This window comes from Pan paniscus, chromosome 3, assembly GCF_029289425.2.
Source record: "Pan paniscus chromosome 3, NHGRI_mPanPan1-v2.0_pri, whole genome shotgun sequence".
NCBI classification, from domain to species: Eukaryota; Metazoa; Chordata; class Mammalia; order Primates; family Hominidae; genus Pan; species Pan paniscus.
Window position 1 is genome coordinate 94,023,807 of NC_073252.2, and position 16,625 is coordinate 94,040,431.

Here is a 16,625-nt window from a genome sequence, read left to right on the forward strand (position 1 = left end):
AGAACACTGTAGTACAGATTAAGAATTTTCAGGTTAAGATAACATATAAACTCATTTTCCCAAAAGGCATTTCTTTACCAATATGATTCTAGCTTTTGACGTCCCTGGTAAACATTTCCTTTCTCTTGCATAATTCCTGGAAGAGAATTACGTCCTTCTTCTATGACTCTCCATTTTATGTTCTTCCAATGATCATCAGCACTTTTTCTAATAGATACATGCTTTCTCTAAAGATATTCATGGCTTCAAGGCTGGGCACAGTGGCTTTCACCTGTAATCCCAGCACTATGGGAGGCCGAGGCAGGTGGATCACTTGAGGCCAGGAGTTTGAAACCAACCTCCCCAACATGGCAAAAACCTGTCTCTACAAAAAAATACCAAAAATAATTATCCAGGCATGGTGATGCATGCCTGCAATCCCAGCTACTCAGGAGACTGAGGCACAAGAATCGCTTGAACCCAGGAGGCAGAGGTTGCAGTGAGCCGAGTCCTGCCAGCCCGGGGAACATAGCAAGACTCTGTCTCAAAAAAAAAAAAAGTTATTAATGGCTTCAGGAAGGTACAGCTGTATCTTGGCCTTGGAGCCATTCTTTCATTTTAGAGAGACTTTACCTCTTTGCCCTAATTCATTATATGTCCATGTATGTTTAACTTTCGCAGGGAACATTCTATTTCAAATCCCAGCTATCATCTTACCTATGTTTCTCCATGACCTAATTAGCAATGCCAATAGTCTTTAACCTACCAGTTTTACCATTGTGCCTCAACCCTGAATGCATATAGGAATCATCTGTAGAAAATTTTAAAATACAGATACTTCAGATTCATGTCATTCCAACTAAATTTAAATATCAAAATGAGATGGAAAAGTATGTTTTAAAAAATCTCTACAAGTTATTTTGATGATTACTGTGGTTTAAAACCACCAGCTTAGACACCTGATTCAACCAACGTACATAATTTTCTGGAAGGATAAGAAGAATACTGCCATAGTATCCAGCTAATTGCTCCTTTGATATATTATTCTCCTGACCTGAGCCATGTCCACTTCTGAGAGTTAAAAATAAAAGTACTATGATTGGGTTACTTCTCTAATATGCACTGAAATATGATATCAACCGTGATGCAGGGTTCTGGCTTGTTGATATTGGAAATGTTTCCAAATGCTAACAAGAGGTTGTTGGGAACAGGCCCCCCAAAATCTGGCCATAAACTGGCCCCAAAACTGGTCATAAACAAAATCTCTGCAGCACTGTGACATGTTCATAATGGCCCTAACGCCTACACTGAAGGTTGTGGGTTTACCGGAATGAGGGTGAGGAACACCTGGCCCGCCCAGGGTGGAAAACCTTTTAAAGGCGTTCTTAAACCACAAACAATAGGATGAGTGATCTGTGCCTTAAGGGCATGTTCTTGTTACAGATAACTAGCCAGACTCACCCCTTTATTTTGGCCCATCCCTTCGTTTCCCATAAGGGATAGTTTTAGTTAATCGAATATCTATAGAAACAATGCTAATGACTGGTTTGCTGTTAATAAATATGTGGGTAAATTTCTGTTTGAGGCTCTCAGCTCTGAAGGCTGTGCGACCCCTGATTTCCCACTTTACACGTCTATATTTCTGGGTGTGTGTCTTTAATTCCTCTAGCACTGCTGGGTTAGGGTCTCCCTGACCCAGCTGGTCTCGGCAAGAGGTAAACTTTACCATGAATTTACCATGTGCCAGGCACCTGGTAGTATATCTCCTGAACCTCTTCATTCGTCCCTCTCAACAACCCTAAATGGTGAGCATTATTTTTACCCCTGTTTTACTGCAAAGTAAACTAAAACACAGAGAGGGTAACTAACTCTCCAAAGTGCCAAAGCCAGTCAATGATGAGCAGGACTCAAGATTCAAATCTTAGTCTAATTCCAGATTATTTCTTTTTTTAGAAAAAAAAATTCATTCCTTTATCCTTTCAAACAAGACACAACACAACTCAACAACAATGCACATTACTGTAGAAACACAACTGCAAACTATAATTCAGACATCAAGGAAGAGAACTACTAATTACATTATCACATTACAGAAATCAAAATTAATTTACCACACAAAATAATTTAAAACATTACAGATTAATCTTTTAGTTCAAACACATATACAAGTCAAAGTAACCCGTTCAAAGAAAAAGCATCAGGTACTTTATAATAAAGATAATGAAACTTTGAACATTTCAGTTAAGTCATGACACTAGGAGGAAGGATTGCTTTTTAGTACAGTGTGTGACTGTATATATAAGTACATCACTTTGTCTTTCAGAAAGCCTGGTAAAATCAGTGGCTAGAGAGAACAATGTCTTATGTTAGAACATTGATCGTTATTCTTTATCGTCTTACCTTTATTGCCATTCAACAGGCATACTTTGTAAAACAAAGCAAAACAAAAACAAACGTAAAACAAAACAGAAGGCTCAGTTTCTTCTGTCTAGGCACATATTCTCTATAGAGTACAAGTCAATATATAAGGAAATCCATGATTATATGACAGATTACAGGCACATTCATAGCTTCATGCTGAAAAAGTTAGGTGGCAACACTTCTTCAAGGATGAGTGTACTCATGAATGGCAATAAGAGGAATGTGGTTTTGAATAAGAGAAATAAAGAAGAGGGTATTTCATTGTAGGAAGAAATGCACAGTGGTAGGCAGGAAGCTATGAGTTAGCGACTGACAAAAGGGAGCAGAGAAGTCAGCTTGGTTTCTTTGGAGGTTGGTAGGGGATAAATTGTTTGATTGTTTCCTTCTTGGAATTGGTTTATATTCTGATTGAAGAGAAATTTAAGATAGGGAAGGCTCCTTTTTTGACATTCAAACTCTAATGATAATATGTATCACAGGTTGGGTGCCCCAGGAAGCTGATTGTGAAAGGGAGAACAGCCTGCAGGAGGTTTATTAGGGACTATTCTCAGGATCAACACCTGGAAGTGATGGCAGTGGTGGGCTGTCCAGAATGGCTGCTGCCATCATGCTGCTGCTGCGGGGATGCCATGGGGAGGAGGAAGACAGCCTCCAGCAGGCTGCTGCCCTGGGGGCCACCAGGATAGGGCTGGGCCATGTCATTCACCAGATGGGGAGCAGTGGGGTAGAGCAGAGAGGGGCCGTGAGGAAGAGCTGGGGCTGCACTTCGGGGGCCTGGGGCAGGAAGTGGGAGCAATGCCCACTTCAGGGACCCAGCCAGGAAGGCAGCCACCGTGTCCACCCCAATGAGGATGTTGGGTTCCTGTGCCTTGGAAGGAGGTTCTACACGGGGCCACCTAGCACTGTATCTCCAGGGTCTGCCCTGCACTGGGGAGACCACAGAGCCTAACACTCCAGATAGCCGAGTTCAGGGCCCATGGCCTACAATCCGCTCCTAGAGGTACCCCCTGGGCAGGGCTGTGAACCAGGCACGGGGGAGCCTCAGCTGTCCCTGAGTGCTGGTGTCATGGGGGAAGCTCACAGCAATGTAGCTCCTGCCCAGGATGCCAGCCCAGGCCCAGCAAGGACCTGAAGCCCCAGACCCAGGCTGCGAGGAGGAGTGCAGCTGAGGCTGCATGCTCCAAGGAACCAGTGGGATCTGGGAGCAGGAAGCAGCGCTGCCCTATTGGGTGCAGCTGCAGCCACCCAAGTCAGGGCTGTGGACCAGGGTCTCTCTGCACTCTTAGGGGCTGGGAAATCCCCCCGCCACCCACCACACCGAGACCTTGCAGGTTGGGAAGTGCCTGCTCCTACTGCCTGGCTTTTCTCTGCTGTCAATACCTGCTCCAAACTTGGAGCAACATGGAGCTGAGCCTAGGTGTTGTCACAGCCTGGCCAGGGATACACATGCTCGGGGCAGTGCTGACACACCAGCCCCCTGCTGCCTCAGCCCCTCTGGAATTTGGGCACTAACAAGCATGGGAGGGAGGCTGATGGGGGGCTGAGGACAGCCTGGCACCGAACTGCAGGTGCCCCTTCGTGCAAGCAGCCTGGCAGCAGGAGGCAGACAGGCTCCTGGGTGGGAGGAAATGGGTCCCCAGTGAGGCCCCACCTTCAGGGCAGGAGGGCCTGAAGGCTGGGGGCCAGGCTGCCAGTCCCACAGACCAGAGTGGGAACTTGTGGTGCCTTTTCTGGGCCTGCCCATGGCTGCCCAAGGATCAACTGGCATGTACTTCCTCCCCTCTGAGGCCCATAAAAGCCCTGGGCTCAGCCAGAGCTGAACAGATGACAGGACGACTTGCCTGCAGAGAGGAGCCACCCACTCTAGGGCTTCCTCTCTGCTGAGAGCTGCAGAGACAATGGAGAGATGATGAGGAGATGATGGATGACCAGCTGCAGAGAGGAGTTATGTATCCTCTCTGCCGATAGCTGAACACTTGTTGGGATGACTTGCCTAGCAGAGAGGAGCTACCCTCTCTGCTAGTAGCTGAACACTGTTGGGACACCCTGGCTGCAGAAAGGGGCAACCTGCTGCGGGTTTCCTCTGAGCTGTTCTATTGCTCCATAAAACTCCTCTTCCTCTTGCTCACCCTCTACTTGTCTGTGTATCTCATTCTTCCTGGGTGCAGGACAAGAACTCAGGAACCTCTGAATGGTGAGATTGAAAGAGCTGTAACACAAACAAGGCTGAGACATGCTCCTTGCTCACCATGTTGTGGGCAAAGAGAAGGAAAGAAGAACTGCAACCCTTTGGAGACCCCAGACCTGGGAGCTCCCCCAGCCAGGGCTGTGACTGCCTTTTTGGGGCCCTGCAGTTCCTAGCATCTCCAAGCTTCTGGGAGCCACTGCGTTCCCTGGTGCCAGCTGTGGAAGGTTCTTGTGGTGCTCCTAGTTTAGCCACAGCCTCACAGAGAGCCTGTGCCCATGCTGGCACCTGGAGCTGCCTGCCCCACTGTAGCAGCCAGCATATCTGACTGAGCAGGGCTGGACCCCATGCTCACTCACACACCCCTTGACGCTCCACACAGTCCCCATTGGCAGGCATAGGACCCAGACGGGTAGTGTGAGCCAAGCGCAGCCTGCCAGGTTGAGTGGGCAGAATGAACCCAGCAGGTCTAAACAAAACGCAGGCAAATGCACCACCAGCCACAGAGATTTCTGGCCAGAAAGGTCAATACCCCAAAGATCCCATAACAGAAGGATCTGGGGTACTACAGGCCTTAGCCATCTCAATGGGGAGTTGAAGCTGAAATGACCCTTCACAGTTGTCTCCAAGTGGGAGGAATGGCTGGGCCTTTGTGCTTGTGATATGACATGCCTTTGGGTGAAATAGTCCTTTCAGCTTGAACAATTACTATAAGAGTGGCAGCTTAGGCCTTTTGGCCAGCAGCATTCACAGCATTTGGTGGAAATAAGTCCTCAATTTCTGAAGGGGAACCTGGGTGCCTGGGTGGTATATTACAGCACTCAGAATTTATTATCGGGGAGAGCAATGGTCCTAAGCATGAGAATTAACTCAGTTATAAAAAATAATCTTGAATTTACTAAATCAGAATCTATCAAGATGGAGCCCAAATGACGGAAAATTTTAAAAGGTTCCACAAGTAATTCTGTGTATCATTCAGATTTGGGAACCACTGATGTAAAGGGCATAAACTCCTCTCACAGAGCTTCAGAAATAATTACGCTTTTCTTCCTTGAATATTCAGTAATTTCACACAGTATACACTACTCCTTAATGGGCAGAGCAGAAGGATGAAGGAAGAAATCACATTATGAATAGCTCTGGATTCAATGAAAGGGCAGACAGGCATTTTAAGTGCATTCCACATTATATGAGAACAAAGGGATTAAGCACAATAGGAAGCCCATTAAATTGCTATTGCATTTGGAAAAAATTAAAGGTTATGTTCAGACTATTATAGAATAGATGTAAAGATTCATAAAACTATGTTAATCTATAAAATCTTCAGATAGATACATAATGAGCTATCTGGGCAAGCAGATAGAATAAATAAAGCAAATTAATGATTTTGCAATGCAGGAGCTCTTTTAGTGTGGAAATGGCATGCTATCTGTAGAACTTTAGTTGTAATAAGTGGAGGTAGACATTCAGAAAAATTTTACAAAGCAAAGTTAAAAGCATTTGTAACAAGATATTTTCTTTGTATTTGTGGTCTGTTGCTCAGAATCTCTAAGTAAGAGGTCTTCCTGTCACTCTTCGTTCCAATATTTGTCAGTATTGGATAGTTAGTACTGCATGTTTGGGGTGGTGCACTTCCTTCCTAAATACCTATTTGCTTCCAGAAATTTGTGTGTTCTCTTTCACCCACCCTTACCCCCTTACCTATTGGGATTCAGTGATGTGGTATGAGTTTTGTTGACTGGAGTAGATCTGACTGAGTCCTGATTGCTGAACAGAACAGTGCCCCTCTTTTCTCAGAAACAACGTGTAGCTTAGAGGTTGGGTGGACGTGACCGAGGCTCAATTGTTAGACACAGCAACAGGACCCTGTCTTTTTGCACCTAGAATGCAATTGGTAGGCATTCATATCAGCCCTGAAATCATTGAGCCTGTAAACCAAATGGTGTCTGAGACAGATCTCAATCAGTTTAGAGGTTTATTTCACCAAGGTCGAGGAGGTGCATGGGAAACACAAGTTTCAGTAGAATCTGTGGCCTGTGCTTTCTCCAGATAGGGTTTTGAGGACTTCAATATTTAAAGAGGAAACAGTGGCAGGAAGGTAAGGAGTGAGTCAATTATGCATTTACCTGGCACTCAGTAAATCTGCATTTTACATAAGATAAATTTGACATAGAATAGAGGAAGAAGTAAAATATACATTTGTCTTGGGGTAGGTTGAGGGATGATTTTTAGTCCTATCTTTGTCCTGTACCTGTGAAAGTAAGCTGTTCACTTGCATTGTCAGGGTGAGATTCAACGGAGCTCTGGTTTATGGTAAAGATTTTGAAGCTGATAAGAAATTTCCTTATGAGCAATTAGTGAGGGAGGACCCCTGGGAAGATATGTGGCCTTTTATTCTTGGAGCTGTTTAGGAAAAAAGGAAGGTCGTTTTTGCATGACTCATTCCCAAGCTTAACTTTACCTTTGGCATAGTGAGTTTGGGGTTCTGAGACTTTACTATTTTCCTTGCACATGGGGGTACTACCTGAATGTTCATCAATTTTAAAAAGCTGGACATTTAAACAACTGTACCAATTGGACCCCAGCCAATTTTCTGTGGAATACCCATGACCAAGTGAGACAGAAGAGTTCCCTTGAACCCTTCGTGGGACTTGCGACAGGGGTGTGGCTTGTTTACTCAGCTGCCATGCTCAAACCCCTTGCAAGAGGTGGAGCATGCAGATGAGTGGAAACAGGAGCTGGGGCGATTGCCTTTGGGCACTAGCAGGAACAAATCCTGTACTGGCCCGCAGCAGTGTCTAGGGGTTGCCTGAAACCCCTGGAGCCTCAGAAGGCGTGTGTTACAAACAATGCTCTTTTAGCATTTGCCTTCTGCAGATATGTAAGTGTTAACCAGCTCAGTAGAGGGTCAGAGTGACAGCCTTTTATACCCTGCCCTCTTGGTACTTGGGTTCTTGTCACATGGACTTGAAGGATTGTGAATGATGATTTTATTGAGTGATGGAAGTGGCTCTTAGGAAGATGGGGTGCTGGAAAGGGGATGGAGTGGGAAGATAACCTTCCCCTGGTCTGAGGTAGGCGATAGCCAACCATCCCCAGCCGTTCTCCTCTCCGACCATAGACTCTGATGTCCAGCTGCCTCTTCTCTTGACATTCAGCTGCCTCTTCTCTTGACATTCAGATGCTTCTTCTCTCCTTCTCTGCCATGCTGCTCTGCTCCTCTGCCAGTGAAGCTTGGGGTTTTTATGGGCACAGGATAGGGGCATGTTGGGCCAAAAGGCAACATTTGGGTGGGAAAACAGGGATGTGACATTCTCATTTAGGGCCCCAAGTCCAGGATTGAGGGTGGAACCCTTGCCAGGGACCCCAACTTTTTTACCTAGTATTTCCCTGCCTCCTGTACATATCACAAGCATTAGCATAGAGGTAGGAAATAGTTCCTTCTCGCCTATGTAGACCATCTCTTTTCTGAGCCAGATAGGAGTTGAAGAGATTCTAGTAACTACAACAAAATTGGTGTTGGGTTTCTGAGTCTCTAGGTAGTGGAAGCTTCTACTGAACCTGAATTCTTCACTGACAGTTCAGTGCAGTTTTTTGATGCAACTGAAGCAAGTAGGTGGTGGTTTTATGGTGAGCAGGAGTGGATCAAAAGAAGGGAACTAGTGGGTTCTGAGTGTGACCTTGAGAGGCACCTCTGAGTTCCCATGAGAAGCTACAGGCAGCGAAAAAGAGAACAGATACTAAGAAAAACTCACTAGGGAGCTTTGGAGCTATCGAGAGAAGGTAACCTTTTGAAAAGACAGAATTTCTATTCGTTAATTAACCACTGCCATTTAAGATATCGATATCAAAGTGCCTCATTTCTAGGAGCAGAGTGGTGAAGCCTGTCCATATGATTTATGTGAGGAATCACTCTGCTTAGAAAAGATGCTCAAATGCTCTTTAGAGAAGGCAATTAACACAGGGCTTGCTTTTTGAAATAAAGAATATGCAAATATTCTACATCCATTTGAAAACTGTCCTAAGAAATTATTTTAGAGGGTTTTTCAATGCCATAGTTTAGTGTTAAGCATAAGACAAGTGATAGTAATTGTGGTTTTTGCCATTACTTTTAATGACAAAAACTGCAATTACTTTTGCACCAACATAATATTTCAACGGCTAGGAACTTTATATAAATTGGTGACTTTAGGGCACAAGCAAGGAAACATAAACATGCAGTTATTCTTTAAATAACTATAGTCAATGTGTTCTTTTCATGAGTTCACATTTCAAGTAAGAAAGTATTATAGTTGTTTCAGGCTATACTTTCTAGTGCAGAGAACGGATGGGATTTTCTAACTGTCTTCAGTGTGTTACTGGCCCATTGAAGTCTTTGGTTCCCCAGGCATTCTGAAGAGCAATGTTCACACAGTGAGCTATTCCCCTGAGATCCCTCAGATGATCAGAACCTGAGGTAAGACAGCTATTCATGGACAGAAACAAAACCTCTAGGTTCTACAAGCAGCACTTACCTACTGAGAGTTTTGAAAAGAACACTGCACTCTCTGGAAAAACATGGCCCACTGAGTCCAATTCCCAGACGGCTGCAGCTCTTCAGTTCCTCTTTGCCTGCAGCAACTCAAAAAGAGAGGCTTTTTGCCAAAATAATGTCAGTTTTATTCCTAGTTTCTACCCCTTTCCAGAATGATGTTAGTTTATGCCTACCAGAATTCTTAAGGTATTATCACAAGTCTGCATCTTCTTAAAGAAGGGAGATGATTCAGCAATTCACATTTGTATATATGTGTGTATGTGTGTGTGAATGAAAGAGACAGAGAGACAGAGAGAGCGAGAGCGAGCATGTCTATGCCTTGAAAGTCCTCAGATTCATTATTATTTGAGCAAGATCATTTCAATGGGATCACCCTAGATGTGATACATCTAGCCCATTAAGCACGTTAGCCACCCTTCCTGTCTTTGTGCCCAGTAGGACACATATCTATTGATGCCAGTAAAGCTTGGGTGGCCTCGCCTATCTGTCTTTTAGCAGGAGAGTTCATCAAGGTTACTCAGGGGAAGAATATTTTTACAGTGTAAAGCCTCCACATCTAGGTACCAGATAATTCTCTGGGAATATTTTGGCTTTCATGCCAATGAGAGTTTGAATAATCGGTCCTCACATCTCCAGCACCTTGGGGTGGGATGGCATGAATCCCTTCACTGAACTTTTGTTCATCAGCACATATCAAGCCATACAAAATGTGAGCTGACATTGAGAAAGTGTGATTTAGAAAGGCACTCTGAGGCTTATCTTGTCCAAGAATATCTTTGCCTTAGACTAATATGTTACCTTTCCTTTTGACTTAATCTGAAATTTCCAAGATTGGAGTCAATTCCTTGAATTGGACAACTTCTAGGTTTCTGTACTCAGAATACCATTATTATAATCCACATATATTGCCTGAAGGTGGAGGAAGATCCTAAAGCCATATTTTAGTTTTCCACCCGGTACTAACTAAAATGTACATTTTAAGCTAATTGCCATTTTAAAAGTCACAGGACTTCTGAGATACTGGACTGCTAAGCCTCTCAAGGGGTAAATATGCATGTGGGGAATTCACATTAATGCATTCATCATTTTAAAGTAGTAATTGCCTGAGTTTCTGATGAATTTCTAGCTCTTGTTCTGGTTCCTCTTATGGCTTGATGTAGCTTACTGCTCCTGGATAGTATGAGATACTTCTCTATCTTAGCTATTTATCTTGTATTGATTTGGAACTCGTCTAAATAATTTCATGTTATTTCAAGCCAAAAAAGTCTAGATAAGCAAGTAAGAGGCATCTACATGTGTGCAATAATTTAGGAGTGTACTGTATGTAATACAATGGCTAGCGTATAAGATATACATAATAAATATTGAAAGAAAATCTGGCTAGGTGGTGGTAATAAGACCAGAAAAGACAGGATAGAAACCAGAGATTTGTGATAAAAGAAAATCCCAAAAGATTTGGCAAGTGATGACATAGAAAAAAAAAAGATTGATATGGCATAAATCTTGCAAGGATTCATGCCAGAGAGAACTGAACCAAGAGGTAGACTTCCATCAGTTTTTTTGCAAAATAATTCTATACTAATAACCGTTAAAAATCTAAGAACACAATAAGTAGTGAGAAAACACAGACCAAAATAAACAGTAATGTAAGTAATATATGAAACATCTATGATTTTAAAATATTGGATGCTTTCTATGCATTTGATGGAAAAGCACCTCCCCCTCTCACCCCCTTTTTATCCGTTCCTTTGTATGTACAGGTTAATGTCTCTAGGCACTAGAATGGAAGCTAAAGAGGGCTCTCTTTAAAAGAGAATTTTTTATTTTTAATGCAAAGTCAATTTAGCACTACACAATGCAATTCAAAATGGGGTGTTTCTATTTCAGTAAAGGTGTTGGAAAGACAGTGAGTGGAAGAGACATGGTTGTAAATAGCCCCAGTCACAGTAAGTCATAGCTGAAGGACAGTGTATGCATTTATGGAGGATGGAAAGGACCATTAGTCACACATCCATCTTTTCAGTCACTGAGAGAACAATCTCCATTAGTAACATCATTTTTGAATAATAAGAGAAAATGTATGTATGTCCTTGGAAGTTCAATAAATAGTGACCCTTACACCTGAGAAATTTGTGGGCACCTGGGAAAGTTAATTATCTCTTTTATACCCCACAGTTTTATAGAATATTTTTATATTACTACCATGGTGTATTAAGCTATATCTTGGTGACCATAAAACATAAATAAGAAAAAGCTGAGAGAGAAAATATGTCAAAATCACTTAACATGGTGTCTGTACAAGTCAGCTGCTTAAGATAATAAATTAAGGTAGGAAGAAATGTTTTCCCACAGCATTCCTGAGTTGATGTGTCTAGTGCAAGATGTGCTGGAATCCTGCAGTATAATATCTTGGGTTGCCTCTGGTTTTGATCAGCTCCGTGGACCCATGTTCTGGAGGAGCTTAGATTTACCATGTGCTGACAGTGTTCCATTCAAGTTCATGCTGCTCAGATTTGTGTTTTGTATCCAGGGCCTCCTCCCATGCTGTGGAAGCCCACTGAGCCTGGGTACAAGCACAGCCTGGAAATGTGGGATAATTTACATCTTTAGGGGCAACCCTCAAATGGAAGAAGAAGCCAATGAAAACAGACTTCCATCCTTCGGGTGAACAATTCCCAGATAGTTCTGGCAAATTCACCTCAGGAAGCTTGCTTATGCCTTCTCACATTAGCTTTTCTTCCCTCCTTGCCTTTTTTTACTCTTCTTGTTGCCTTATTCCTGATTTTTGCAATCACTTTTCAAATAAAACAACTGCACCCAGGTCCTTGTCACTAGCTCTGTTTATAAGGGATCCTAAACTAAGATAGTTGGTCATTGTATATTAATCTGACTGATGTTTCTCTGAAGGCATACAGTCAAAATCGAAGGCTACAAACCATAATTTGATTTTTAGTAAAGGTAAAGATTTGGTAAATACTATACCGAAATACTTAACATACTTCATTTCACCTGCAAAAATGGGTATGTTTTATTTATACTCTACCTATGTCTATGCAATGCTATAGTTGAATTAAATTTTGCAAAACAAATCTGACATTAGGAATTTCCTGCATTAGTAAAAATCAACTCTTATCCCTTTATGATATGAGTTTATGTTCATATTACTCATAAGTAGGTGATAATCGTCTATATAAATCAACATGATCACTCATTTAATACATTAAAAGGAACATGTTTTTGTAAAGTAAATAAATTGCTTCAAAATAGAAATAATCTTCAGTTTCTCAATTCTGATTTCAATATGACAAATTTCTTAATCTGGGAAGCTATACTTATTCTGAAATGTACATAATCAAGATTTGAAACTTTCTCTTGAAATAAATGGCTCCTAATTTCTTGAAGAATATGTGAACTTAAAAGGACAAAATAGAATTGTCATGAGTTAATTTCACTGCCATTAAAATTCTGTTATTATAAAGCTTATGAAGTCCACCTAGCACACATTTTATAAGCTCCCATTGGTAATATAAATTAGAAGAAAAATGTGCTTAAATAATCTTGCATATATGAAATATATGGAAAATATAAAAAACACTTTAAAGTGTTATTGTTGAAAAATAATTTTTAAACTGTAGATGAAAAACATTTTCTAAAATAAATGATAAAAGTAATTCATAATGAAAGAGAATGCTAGTAACAGATTGTGAATTTTTCAATTTTTATAAAAATATTTATAATTTAATTAAAATTCATATAACTTTATAAAATTAATAATTTTAAAGTGGAAAATTCAGAAGCAATAGGACAGTCACAGTCTTGTGCCATCGCCACCTCTATGCAGTTCCCAAACATTTTCATCATCCCAAAGGTAAACCTGTGCCCAATGAGCAGTTACTCAATTCTTTTGTCTCCACAGCCCGATAACCATTAATTTGAGCTTTTTGCCTCAGCATTTTTTTTTATTTATAGTAACCTCTCACCATTTCTTTAAAGTGGTAAAGTTCTTTAAACTGAAAGTTAAATGAAGTATAATGTTCAAGTAGAAGTCCATATTTCTTACCTAAACTCCCTGGGGAGAAATGCATGTTAAGATTTCAGATGTTTTTGGATTTTATAAATGTTATACATGGACACATGTATATGAATTAATTTCCTAGTGGAATTTTTTTTCATTTAAAAATATCTTATTTTATTGTGGTAAGAACCCAACATGGGTTCTATTCTCTTAACAATTTTTAGGTGTACAATACAGTATTGTTGACTACATGTACAATGGAGTACAGCAGGTCTCTAGAACTCACTCATCTTTAACTAAAACTTCATGTACATTGATTAGTAATGCCCCATTTCTCTCACCTCAACCCGACTATGACTATTTTACTCCAATTCTATGAGTTTAGCTATTTTTAGATACCTCATATAAGTAAAATGATGCAGTATTTATCTTTCTGTGACTGACTTGTTTCAATTAGCTTAATGTCCTCAAGGTTCATCAATGCTGCCTCATGTTGCAGAATTTCCTTCTATTTTAAGGATGAATAATTTTACACTGTATGTACCTACTACATTTTCTTTATCCATTCACCTGTCAACAGACATTTAAGTTGTTTCAACATCTTGACTATATTGAATAACACTGCAATGAATATAGGAGTGATGATAATCTCTTTGAGATGGTGATTTCAGTTTTTTTAAATAAATACCCAGATATGGAATTGCTGGATCATATGACATTTCTATTTTTAATTTTCTGAGGAAAAATTAAAAATAGTACCATTTTGCATTTCCTCCAATAGTGCACAACATGAGGTGATATCTCATTGTGGTTTTGATTTGAATTTACCCAATGTTTAGTGATGTTGAGCATCTTTTAATAAACCAATTGCCATTTGTACATCTTCTTTGGAGAAATGTCTTTTCAAGTCCTTAGCCCATTTAAAATATCAGGCTATTAGTTTTATTATCCTATTGAGTTGTAGGGATGTATTGGTCTGTTCTCACACTGCTAATAAAGACATACTTGAGACTGAGTAATTTATACAGGAAAGAGGTTTAATTGACTCACAGTTCCACATGGCTGCGGAGGCCTCACAATCACTGCGGAAGGCAAATGAGGAACAAAGTCACTTATTACGTTGTGCAGGCAAGAGAGCTTGTACAGGGGAACTCCCAATTATAAAACCATCAGATCTTGTGAGACTTATTTACTTTTATGAGAACATCATGGGAAAGACCTATCCCCATGATTCAAATACCTCCCACTGGGTCCCTCCCATGACACATGGGAATTATGAAAGCTACAATTCAAGATGAGATTTGGGTGGGGACACAGCCAAACCATATCATAGGAGTTTTTCAGATTGTGGAGATTAACCCCTTATTAGATATATAGCTTGCAAATATTTTCTCTCATTCTGTACATTGCCTTTTCACTCTGTTGATTATTTCCTTTGCTTTACAGAAGCTTTTAGTTTCTGTAAAGATGTAGTCTCACTTGTTTATTTTTATTTTTGTTGACTTTATTTTTGGTGTCATATCCATGAAATCACTGCCATGACCAATGTGATACTAAGAGGGAAGTTTATTGTGATAAACACCTACATTAAAAAAGAATAAAGATCTCAAATAAACAACTTAACATTAGACACCAAGGACCTAGAAAAAGAAGAAGAGCCCAAAGCTAGAAGAAAGAAAAAAATTTACAAAGATTAGAGCAGAAATAAACAAAATATAAAACAACAGGAAAAAAATAAAAAAGAAGAGCTGATTCTTTGAAAGGAAACAAAACTGACAAACCCACAGCTGGACTAAGAGAAAAAGAGAGAAGAAAGAAATAAACAAAATCAGAAAAAAAGAGGATACATTACAACTGATGCCACAGAAATAAAAAGGATCATATGACACCATTATGAAGAATTATATGCTAACAAATTAGTTAACATAAAAGAAATGGATAAATTCCTGGAAACATGCAACTACCAAGACTAAATTGTGAAAAACTAGAAAGTTTAAACAGACCAATAACTAGCATGGTTATTGAGTCATTAATTTAGAACCTCCCAACATTTTTCGATTATACATTCTCTTTTAAATATATTCTCCCTTTGAATAACATCACTGAAAGACAAATATATTAAAGATAAAATTTTCTCTATATATAGAAATTAAAGGAAAACTTAAGTTGTTAAGAGACATAGGAATCTATTAATTTGGACATATCTCTCATGTCAGTTGAAAAGTCTTTCATATGGTCTGAAAACTTTATTTCAAATTATTAACAACAGATATATTCATAATATGCCAATAGAAGATCAATAGAAAAGTATAATTGTTTGCTTATTTGGAAATATATTTATAAATCCAAAGTGGTCATTAACTAAAAATAAAATAATTATAAATGTCAATTAGAAGTAAGCAGTTACAGATATGAAATGCCAGTTTAGAAGCTACTGATATTTTTAAGGTGACATGTATCCTTACTCTATTCTTGCTTCAAACATCTGAGCTTTTATGCTCAGTCTTCATCAGTCTATGACATAGTTAAAAAACTCAGACTCTTAATTCACAATTTATACATAATTCAATTATATATTTTATTTGGCCAACTTTGGTCAACCACATATGACTTCTGGTACCATGGTATAGATTTTTTCCATATTTCTACACTGACACTAGATACATTCACCTAAATCAATTGTAAAGATATTTCATCCAAAGTGGCTGTAAAAATAATAGCACATTTGTGTGATGTACAAAGGGAAATAAAATTAACTGTCCACAAAATCTTTTAAATCCTATGAGTTTTGGAGTAAATTATAATTTACTATTTACTCTATAATTTTCAATTAAAATACGTTCTATCTATTTTAATTTTTACCCTCTGTTGTTACCTACAACATTATAACATCTTGAAATCATTATTCAGAGAACTTTTTGTTAGTATACATGGATAGAGTATATATCAGCTAACCTCTTTCGTCATGGGGATATGAGATCAAATATATTATATTAATTATGTAATAAGGATCTCCAACTTTTCAGAAGGCAAAGTTATATCTAGATACAAACAAGACCAAATTAAAGGTAGGGTGGTAGGTGTGGTTCACCCTTGGTAAATGCAGTAAGATAATGCATTGTTGGGAGGGGATTCAAACAAAATTCTAAAACTTATTAAATAGGTCTGCTTTTTATTAACATAATGCGTCAGCATTTTGGAATAATGTCAGCTAAAAAATACATTCCTCCACCCCATCAGTTCTAAATAATTGCAGAAATTACTATTGATATCAATCTATTTATCCACCCATATATCTATTTATCTATCTAAACCTATATACTTAAAATGGGCCACATTAGTACAGTGTTTATTTCTTATCATCTAATACACATTGTATTCTACATCAAAATTAATTTAAAATTTTTTCAGTTTTAATGTTGGCCCATAGCACACACAGACTGAGATATACATGTTCATTTCAAGAGAAAGTTGTAATGATTGGAAGTTTT